We start from the raw sequence: 9,377 nt of genomic DNA, 5'->3' as shown, positions 1-9,377 counted from the left end.
CCATACCAGTGACCAACTGCAGTGTCGGGGTCATATGTCACCGTAGGTCCCAGTGATTGCTGTTGAAACCAGAGATATTGCACTCTTGCAAAAGCAAGTTGGATGCCAAGGTTCGTTCTCTGACAACTGTTTGTTGCCTTGCCTCTAAATGATCATCAAAACCATGGCACATGTTGGGATGGTGTATACGTTTTCAACGTATGCAGACAGGATTGATGTGTAGATTGGTTTCAGTTTGTTTGTTCTCCTAGAGCTAGGTGCTATTGACTTGAGACACAGACCCTGGTCAGAATGAACTGCGAGCCGTCGAACCTGCTGCTTATAGGTCCACACAGTTAACAGGAGAGATTCTTAGAACAGGACTGTTTGGTCTACTCTGCAGACAGGCCGTGGTCTCTGCGACTTCCAATAAGGTTTTCATCCCACTCGAAGGAGTCACTATAAACATCATGCAGACACATTTAGCCACCCCCACACATGCACGAACACACATACGCATTACATGCTGGCCTGTAGAGTGAGTGGGCCAGGTCCTCCCACTATTTCTCTTAATGTGTCCCTTGTGCTGTAGGTGTGGAGCTGCCAGCATTGTTCACTTCACTGGACACTAGCAGCTGTGTGTACTTACCGATGCTAAAGTAAAGAAAATGTGAGCATTTGAGATACGTAGGGCCATTTAACAACGCCTCTGACAGGCTGCTTTAAGAACCCAACGTGTGAGTTCATCTGCCATTGTGCCTCTGCTGTGTTTCTGCAAACCTCTGTCTCTGTTGTGTATCTGAAATAAATGCAGCACAGAAAAGGCGTGCCTGCACGATTGCAAATCTTAGACTAGTCCCACTAGACAGTGTAAGCAGTTCCTCCAATGCAGCCCCAGGGTGTGGATCGCAGGCTCGGAGGCAGGACTTCTGATGCTGTTCCAGGGTGGGGCTCAAGGATGTAGGCTTTTTGAGTCTTTGACTGAACCTAATGAAGATCGTTTTCTTGGTACTTTTGTTCGACAGCAACAGATCAAGAATTTGATTTATGTTTTTATTCGCACAAATTTTAAACTTATGTGGATGACCAGCTCCTTTCATGATGTAAGATCAGGGATTTCTCTGCGCAGATTGTGAGGGGTTAATAAAACACACAATAAGTTTCGTTTCGAGTTTATGTTGAAATACTTTGTCATATTTGTTTTGGTCAAAATCGAATACTATATATATGTATATATATGAGTATATTTGTATATATGTGTATACTGTATATGTATATATGTTTATGTATATGTATGTATGTGTATATATATATATCTACATATATATTATTTTATATATTATATATTTTATTTTGCTGTATATTCACTAAAATATACGCACATAAATATAAAGTGTAAGTTAACCATTCCAGTAATTAGTCCTTTATTGTCCATGCAGGTCAGTGTGTTGGATCAACAACTCTGTGATTTAGTCCGAACTATGTTTCGTTGAATGTTTTCTGAAATCTTTCACAGGTTCTCCTGCTGCGGTTGCTAACACAATAAGTGAGATCGGGTATATTCAATATTAAAAAGTACTTTGAGTAAATACACAAAACACATTTCTAGTACACGAGTAGTTTTACATGAGTCAGACCTTTTTATTCCCGTCTGTCCTTCCTGGCAGCTACATTTTCAGTATCAGACGTCGTCTTGTTTTTTTGTTAAATTGCTCCACCCTCACCACTGACGCCCCTGACAATGTGGTATATACAGTAGTGTATGTACCCCTTCATGATAGTGAATGACAGGTCAATATTGATGGGTGTTTTCTGGCTCTGTCTTTATATACATTCTATTAGTCAATCCATCCATTCAGCCTGACCGACTGGATTCACTGGATTAGTCATGATGCTTTTAAACTTCTTCACTAGTTTTCATGTAGAACATTCAGTTCAGCCTCTGTAGGCAGCAGTTCCACCGTGGATATAAACACTAACCTTGTGTGAGTGGATTCTTTTCATTTGAAAATGGCCGTGGAACAGAAGCCTGGGGGCAACAGTGTTACTGCCAGGCAACCTTGTGATGTGAGGGTGCCTTCACACTGGGACACAACTGTAGTTCATATCCTTACCGTGTCTTCATGCCTAACTTGATTTCACACTGGCGATTAAGCTAAGCCTCTGCTTTGTGCTCATCTTTTTTTTCTTTTATTTCTAAGAAGCTCATCATTATTGAAATTAACGGGATTTAAAAACCAACATGCAAAATATGAAAATAGAAATTCCGTACATTCTTTTTTCAAGGAGGGGAAATGTGATATGTAGCTTTTAATGTATATATGTTTGCTAATAGGACAACATACTAAATACATTAATTAAAATGTACTTTAAGGAGAAAAATACATTTTCATAAATGGATGTTTTTATTTATCGCCCCAAAGCCTAGTCCAAATGGAAGATATTACACAGAGCATTTTGTTTGACTGTAGAACACGAAGACCTGTAAGTGTATTATTTATAGGATCAACAAAAACCACTAAAACACTTCACTCCGTGACTCTTAAAGTTGCCTCTCTTTATGCCCCTTTTCCTCGAGCTAGGCCGCTGATTTATTGACAGCATGCAGCCAGGCCTGCATGTTTTAAAGAAGGGGATTTTTAGCTCCAATGTTTTATGGACTTTAAAGCATGAGACGCTGTGTGGCGAACAGAATTGAGACCTCGTGACAGACAGGATGGGGAGGCAGGGAGTCCTCCGTCAGCTCTGGCTGTGGGATGCTTTGTCTGATAACAGGTCATGCACCACACCCAATTTAAGTCATGTGCTCCTTGATGCATGACACACAACACAAGACAAAGAGGTTGTGTTCAACGTATTGTGCATTTAATTCAGCTCAGGGAAAGTGACATTTCTTTCTGTGTACTTTTTGCGCCGATCTTTGTACTCACCGTAATTTCACTAAAGTTGTGACGAAATGGAAAATCGAAAATAAAATCAGTCCTTTACTACCTTCATGCGATTGATTAAAGAAAAGAAGACAAGATATTCAGTGTTCAGACTGATGGATTTTATTGGGTCAAATATGAATTCATTGACTTTTAAAGTCTACAACAGGTTCCATAAAAACTGATAGAAGGAAGAAAAGTCTAGAAAAGTAAAGAAATGCTAAATAATAATCATCAAAAACACGTCTTTGACCATTAGATGGGAGAACAGGATAAAGTGGGCGTATGAACGGAGCGTCACCGGAATGTAGTCGACCACAAATAAAGAGGGAGAGAGTTTCGCCACTTTCCACCATCAGCAAGTAGTTTACCAGTTTGGAAATGTAATAAATTCAGAATGTTATCATTTAACAGCAGGAAATAAAACCCTCAAACGTTCACTTTGGCAGATTAATTATAGAAACAGTATGTTAATGTCTCTGCTGTAAACTCCTGTAAGATTCTTTATTTACTTTCCTCACGTTTACACAGAACACATACAGGTGAACCAGTGACCTCTGACCTTGACCTTCAACTAACCCTGAGAAAAAAACTCATGTGTAGTATGTCTGAAACATCAGACACTTTGTCTTTTAATTTGTTACACGTGGTCTGTCTTTGTGTGTGTGTGTGTGTGTGTGTGTGTGTGTGTGTTATTCCAAGTGCTAACTTCATTAATACTGTTGGGTTTAGCAGGAGCCTTTGTTACCTAATTCATTGATACTTCATCTAGGCCCACGTCTACATGTCTACACAGTGTTCCTGTTTAAGCTCGAGGCATCTATTTTGTATTAGCACGTGCGTACACAGCATGGGCTGTAACCCACACTGCTTGCAAACTAAGGTCTTTAGGGGGTCTCAGCAGAGTGTCTAAATGAAGAGTCTTTCAAGAGAACTCTTCAAAATATGAGGGCTCCGGAAGAAAAACAATGGCATGATGTCATCGTGTTGACAAAGGAATGAGTCCAGAACTAAAGCTAAGCAAAAGCACATATGTTAATCTGCACTGTTGAGCCTATTTTACCATAGGTTACAGGGTGAAGGTTAGCTGGAGTCAGGTTAAGGGTGACACTGCTCTGATAGGGCTAGGACAGTGAATATATTCTAAAAGCAGGAATAGATGTCGTTTCTTGGTGTGATCTAAAGTTTATGGATGGATGTCAGGGAGGGATGATGGAACAACTAGTGTTTGTACACTGGGAAAAGCAGGAATCAGAAAGAAGACTCACTTTTCTCCAGGTAGTGTTTTGGAGGAAGACGGAATAGTTGAGAATCCGAACTCGTAGATTCACTGCCCTCTGTCAGAGCGTGCTGGTGGAAGCTGCGGCGACCACAGACGTTTCTCCGGAATGACGAATTTGAAGCTGTTAGGGTTCCGGGGCTGTGGCCCAAAAACAGGTTGACAGTGGGAGAATCAGGCAGAGCACAACAGCATGATTATGACTCGGGATGTAACGATGTGCATTAGTTAAACATCAAAGCAAATGTGTGACTTTTTGCATCAGTTGAAATAGAAAAAGGAATCGCACATCAAGATGTAAGGAGTAGGCTGCGTTATAAATCAAAAAGTCAGTGGTCATACCATGTGTGTGTAGTATACACACTCTAGTACAGTAGGTGGCGGTATGGGCCAGAAACGCTGGTTGCGACCCACTATTAAACCAAGATGTTAGGTTCCTACATAGCCTACGTGAAATTCAGGTGTTCAAACAAAAATAAATACGTGGAAAGAACTTCTTCCACAGATGCAGTGTCTTATAGTGTTTCTGTACAGAAAGGAACTATTTATGATTTTCTTTTTTGTATTTTTCTTTGTATTTGTATTCTATTATTTTAGATAACAATGTTCAGATTATACACAGGTACACAAGACCATTTCAGTTGGTAACAGTATGTTGCATGGTAAAAATCGTCATAAAATCATACTGTGAACAAAAAATTGCAAATCATATCGTGAGTTGAGTGTATCGTTACATCCCTAATTATGACTGAAGAATTTGGCACAGAGAGAGAGAGCTGATTGGCTGCTGATAGGAGGAGGTGAACACGACTGTGCAGATGAGCTGGAGGTTGTATCAATGGTATTCACAGGCACCAGGAAACGTAATTTCTCAAACTGGTAAAAAGTTGTAAACTCTTAAACACTTAAAACACACACAAAAAATCCTTATCATATTAAACATTGGCAGAATGTACCATTTAAATCAGGACGTGTGACATCAGCAGGACCCTCAGGGTTCCTGTGTAGCATTTCTTTGCGGAAAGAAAAACTACCGTGACAAATTACTGTACTGAGAATATTTTGTCTTGTGACTGCATAATGGAAGATGCATTTGTATTTCATGGCTTCAGTAAATTCTGCAGAAACAGCTGTGTCTGTTTATTCTCAAAGGCTGTAAAAACTATTGAATAGACGTATTGTAAAACACGAAACTCTCAGTCATCTGGCTTCCACAGGACCTGAATAGGAATCATATGGCTGATCCTTACACCTGCTTTGAATTTTCTTAATTCCTCAGGAGAGACTAGCCCCAGTTAAACTCCAACGCTGCATTTACAATAATTCCTGAATCTCTTTTAAAGATTTTTACATGTCATGTTATCCATTTATAAACAGCAATTTAAACTATAATAAAACGTTTCATAATAAAGTTAGCGGGCAGTCAGACAGACAGCAGAGCTGCCTGTAAGGCCAGAGCATACCATGTATTCATAATGTATGTGCGACTGATTGAAATAAATTATTATTGTCAAAAAATAAAAGGGGAAATAAAGACATTTGAATATGTATGTGAGGAGATAACGTACGCAGCAAGACAGAGAACAAAAGACATGTCCTCATCTCAGTGTCCAGTGTCTCAGCCGACCTGATCAGCTACAGTATGTTGCTGTCCCTTCTTTAATGTGATATAGTTGAATGACAGAAGCACTCACTACTGTCACCTAACAACACACAGTAGGTTTGTTAGAGTGTGCATGACTAGTTTCTGCAAGTTGTTTTTTTTTTTTTTTTTTTACTGTATTTGAAAACATTTTTCATGCAGGCAGAACGTTTTGCCAATTCAAATAAATAGGCAGAAAATGTTTTTATGCACCAAGAAGAGAACACTGGGTGCAGGCTAGAGCGTTGGCAGGGGTTGTTGGCTTTTGTCTTTTGCTTCGCTAAGTTGTTGGCAGTGCATGCAACAGTTTTGTTTTTTTTATATAGTCAATCTGCAGCTCTAGCAAAGTCATTCTGGGAGAAAAGAAATCTAGATTTTCAGCAGAGGCGTTTCAATTGATTATTTGCATTTGTGGAAGAGACAGAAAGAGAGAGAGAGAGAGAAAATAATTAATTAATTAATAAATAACTTAATTAAAAGGCATTATATTAAAAAATAATACCATGGTTTACTATTAAAGCTGTAATTATATTTACCATCTTTGATCCACCTAGTGAACTAAGGCCGGGCATGTCTTAACATTTGGAAATGGCCAAGTGTCGGTGTGCATCTGTTGAATTATAACCCGCCCACCTGGACAAACATGAGCACACACTCACATGGAAGGAGAGACTGGTGCTTCCAGTGCTGTTAGTTGAGATCATTGGGAGTTAGGTGACAGATACTGAGAATGCTTGGACCTAAATTAAGCCCAACGCTTTATCAAAAACATCCTGCCGTCCTGGATGAAGCCAGATTGGAGAATTGGTGTGAAGATAGATCGGTGCAAACAATGACTGCCATCCAGTCAACATCTCTGGGACTGATGAAGGAAATAGACAGAATTCACAGCCTAGTAAACCTCGTCTTTTCGTTCACCTCAGCCAAATCAGAAGTAACTCTTAACGTGCATGCGTTCTGTGTCGGGGGCGCCTCACATAGACAAGATTTAAGCACTAATGTGTGCCTTATATTGTCCAGTGTGTAAACACAAATCACAGTTTGAATCGTCAACAGTCAGAGAGAGGTAAAAATGAATTGGGAGCTGAGGAGTTGAAGGAAGAAAAGGTTGAAATTGAGCAGAGTTGTGCAGCGCTCTGCTCCAGCTCCACTGTCACTGCTGACCCAATGGTTGTGAATCTGAGACCTGGAGGCTGTTTTTCCACCTGCCTCTCTCTTTCTCATTCTGTCACTCACTTAAACCTCTCAGCAACAGACTGTAAACAAATCGTGGCCTTTTTTTTCTTCTTGGCTTTTCACCTTCTATAAATGGCTCTCCACTGCCATAGAATCAACTCATTGGTAAAATGATTCAAATTCATCATATGCTCTTGCCAAGGATTCCAGGCTGCATTCGTGACTAAAACTTTCTGTAGATTGTGATACAGATATCGGAGAAGAAAAATAAACTTAAATGATTCTTTAAGTATGCACAGGAAAGTCATTATTGCCGTCAAATAGATGAACGCTTAAAGACCACGCCCTCTGAGCATGTTTTATCGTAAAAGCGATGATGGCCATGGCGACCAATAGTAAAGTTAGAGTAATTAATTCCTACACACATTTTCTATAAAAGAAACCTAATGTTTAAAGAAAAAACGCTGTCAATTTACGGGAGAAATTGTAATTCTTATGAGACTACGGTTGTGATATTAGTAGAAACGTAAAATCCAAACATCTAAGGGAACCTTCGTTTAAACCACTTATCATCAAATGTCTAATAATATCTTGGTGAATAAGAGAAGTTTGGGATTTTGCAAATCACACGACTTTTTTCTCGTAGCATTACGATTTTGTTCTTGTAACGTTTTGATTTTATACTCTGTTTATACTACTGATATTTTTATTTATTACGTTTTTTTTTTGCAATGTTTCCCTAATACTCTAATAAAACTAATGGTTTTTATCAGTACCAGGATAAACACATTCTCAACATTTGTATATTTCTCTGCAAAACTCAGAAGAGCAAAAAGACTTACTTAAAATTGTGTCATATCCTTTCAGCATTATTTTTAATAAAAATAATTTTAATTATAATTATTCTAATTGCTAAACTATTCTTCGACTACTCTTTGTGAGCTTTTCTCCATCCTGCAAATAGAAGCAGTATGAAAATAAAATAAAAAGCTTTCTCCCGCACTGACACTGACAGGACCACACCGACTGTAGACAACATCTGTAGTCAGTGTGAACTTTTCCTGAACACCACCTTCTTTCAGTTCAGGCAAAATAAATAAATGTGTGTGTGCCATAGGATTTCTTCTGTATTTTCTATAGTGGCTAACCCCATGTGGAGGAAGAGTGAACAAGAGCATTGGCTCCTACCACTAGAACTGCACCTAGACTACAAATACATGGAAGACATCCAGGTGAAGGCCAATAAACAGGAGCTGCAACACAGTACACACAGACATGGACGACGAGAACGTTCAGTTTACTAACCAGCTCTCCAGGACTCGAACCTGAAACCTTCCTTAACCACCAAGCCACCGCTGCCGTATCGGTAACAGGCATAAAAAAAGTTGTCCTCGTGTTGCTGAGCCACAGTGCCGAGCATATCTAACAAATGAGAAGGGAAAGATAATGGATCAACATTACTCCAGGGTTGTGGAGTCAGTGATGAGTTGTGGCAACACTAACTGGAACCTAACCTTCACCACAACCTCCAGAAACAACAGCAACACACTGGATAATGTACTTACACTGTATGGCTGGTGTCTCTGAAAACCTGAAAGCAAAAAGCGGTTCATCCTTAAGAAAAATCACCAGGACATAACCTGAGCCATGGTTATATCACACAGTGAACACACACTGTACAAGAACATGGAACAACACAGAGAACCGGCTCTTCAAGCCAGGACTCAGACACTTCACACTCTGAGAAACACGTCACAGAACCGATTCCTGTCCACCTGGAGAAACCATCACTCAACGGAGGACGAGATTTAAGAGTTTTCAAAAACGTTTGTTTTTTTTGTTTTGTTTTTACCAAGAATGCAAGTGTAGCTAACGCCTTCCTTCCTAGTTTGTTGGTACAAGTTTATTTACTGTATGCCTCGGGTCGTCGTTCAATTCCTGTTCCTGTAAAATATGAAATGATTTTGTGTCAGAGCACTAAAAGAAGTACTTGAAGTACAAGGCCAAAGTTCTGTTTCTTCAGAATCATTTTTCCATATCACCATTGTCTGATTAGACTTTTTTGACAGATGTATTCCTACTAAAAATCAACAAAAACATCATGTGGGACAGACCACTGTTCTTATGTTTGGTATATAAACTGGAAGGTCCATGAAGTCACAGAGCAGTCACAGTAGTAAGTCTTGCCAATCACGTATTAATATAAGCGGCAAATACTGAGCAGGAAGTAGAAACATAATAATCTACAGTAAAACCTAAAATGTTTCATAATTTAGGACAAGACAAGAAATTAGTTTAAAAATGTATGATGGATGTTAAGGTTCTGAAAAGACGAGACAAAATGTGTTTGTATTTACCTAACCTTATTCTCATG

Source organism: Cynoglossus semilaevis, chromosome 9 (assembly GCF_000523025.1).
Source record: "Cynoglossus semilaevis isolate Cse_v1.0 chromosome 9, Cse_v1.0, whole genome shotgun sequence".
NCBI classification, from domain to species: Eukaryota; Metazoa; Chordata; class Actinopteri; order Pleuronectiformes; family Cynoglossidae; genus Cynoglossus; species Cynoglossus semilaevis.
Note: the sequence above shows the minus strand (reverse complement) of the source record.